The sequence below is a fragment of the Pongo pygmaeus genome, chromosome X (assembly GCF_028885625.2).
Source record: "Pongo pygmaeus isolate AG05252 chromosome X, NHGRI_mPonPyg2-v2.0_pri, whole genome shotgun sequence".
NCBI lineage: Eukaryota > Metazoa > Chordata > Mammalia > Primates > Hominidae > Pongo > Pongo pygmaeus.
The window spans coordinates 52,614,103-52,616,084 of NC_072396.2; the positions used below are offsets into that span (position 1 = coordinate 52,614,103).

Below are 1,982 nucleotides of genomic sequence, written 5' to 3' on the forward strand. Positions count from 1 at the left end.
ATTGCATTTTTCTTTTATTTTTTAATTATACAAAAAATACATGCCGATTGATTTTTAAAAGGTCTTTCAGTCTATATGACACACAGGTATAATCTTTCACCATCATACTCTCCTCTTCAAAGGGGCTACTTTACCATTTTACTATGTAAGTTCTTCTAAAAACTTCTATGCATTTTTGAGCAAGAATCTACTATATTATTTATAAGCAATAAAAAATTCATCCATTACATTTTGAGGCCTCAGCATAATTTTCAATTGTTCGGAAACTCAAAAACTCAAAAACATTTTGATACTTTATTTTATTTACATCTCACTTACTTTTCTGTAAGTAGATATAACCTTTTAAAAATGTGGTCAATTCCAAAACTTTTATGTCATTCCTCAAAAGCATCAACCTTCTCAAGACAACAAATATTACACACTGTACTGAACAGTCTTTCAATTTCAGCAAGTAGAACACAAAACAGTGGGCCTGCATGTTTAGTTGGATCACAAGAAAGAACACACATGAGGTACTGAAACCCTTTACCCAGGTTGGACAACATTATAACTGCATAGCATTTGTGATCAGCTGGATTAATAGCAACTAATGCTCTTCTATCCTAAATCCTGTCAAATTTGCCAATATTTGCTCTAGGAGGATAAAAAATACAGCAACAGTACAATGAAATGTTCCCCAAAGAACTCTTAAACACTTTGGCTCCAGGAATTTTGGTGATTGGCTCTTCTGAGTAAGAAAGATTCTGCTCTGTAAAAAAAAATCTCATATCCCACACCAAGTACTTGGTGATTTCCACACCAAGTACACTGTGTCCCCAGTCTGCAAAATATTTCATCTCAACTGCTTTTCCACACAGAGGAAAAAATACCCTCACTCCACTCTTGCCTTTAAGAAAAGTATCTAAATGCTGCTTTGATATCTGATGTCCTTGTTTTTGACGAAAACCAATATTTCAGTTCACCCACTTGTCTTGCCATTCTTGCTGAGTTAGTACTTGTTTTTTTTGCACCTCAGTATCTGGGTACTATTCAATATCAAGTGAAGTTCTTGTACCATCCATAGTTTTGTAGACTCTTTTGTCTCACAATCACATATCTTCAATGCCTTTATGGGTTTATTATAAAGGATATTGCAAAGGATAAAGATGAAGAGATGTGTAGAGTGAGGTAAGCATGCCATGCTCCAGGAACCTCCAGATGTTCAGCTACCAGGAAGCTCTCTGATATGTTTAGGCTATGTCTCCATCCAAATCTCATCTTGAATTGTAGTTCCCATAATCCTCATGTGTGGTGAGAGAGACCCAGTGGGAGGTAATTGAATCGTGGTGGTGGTTACCCCCATCCAGTTCTTGTGATAGTGAATGAGTTTTCACAAGATCTGATGGTTTTATAAGGGGCTTCTCACTCTTTGCTCGGCACTTCTCTCTCCTTCCACCCTGTGAAGAAGGATGTGTTTCCACCATTATTGTAAGTTTCCTGAGGCCTCCCCAGCCATGCTGAACTGTAAGTCAATTAAACCTCTTTTCTTTATAAATTACCCAGTCTTGGGTATTTCTTCATAGCAGTGTGAGAACAAACTAATACACTCTCCAACAATAATTTATAGTATATTTTTAAACAGTTAGAAACAAGGATTTTGAATGTTCCCAACACAAAGAAATTGTAAATGTTTGAGGTGATATACATTCTAATTACCCCAATTTGGTCATTACACATTGTACACATTTACTGAAATATCACTTCCTGCTCCATAAATATGTACGATTATTATGTGTCAATTAAAATTAAATTTCCAAAAAATTGTTTGACTATGTATGCAGGGGATCATTTCTGGACTGTCTATTCTATTCTATTGGTCTATGTGTCTGTCTTTATGCCAGTACCAACACTATTGATCACTGTAGCTTTGTAGTAACTTTTGAAATTGAGAATTGTGATTCCTCCAACTTTGTTCTTCCTTTTCAAGATTATATTGGTGATTT

General features: G+C 35.4%; 1 pseudogene; it reads right to left on the reverse strand.

Annotated features, from left to right (window-relative positions):
- Positions 1-314: 314 nt before the first annotated feature.
- LOC129024915 (thiopurine S-methyltransferase-like) lies at positions 315-1,061 on the reverse strand (annotated as a pseudogene).
- Positions 1,062-1,982: the final 921 nt, after the last annotated feature.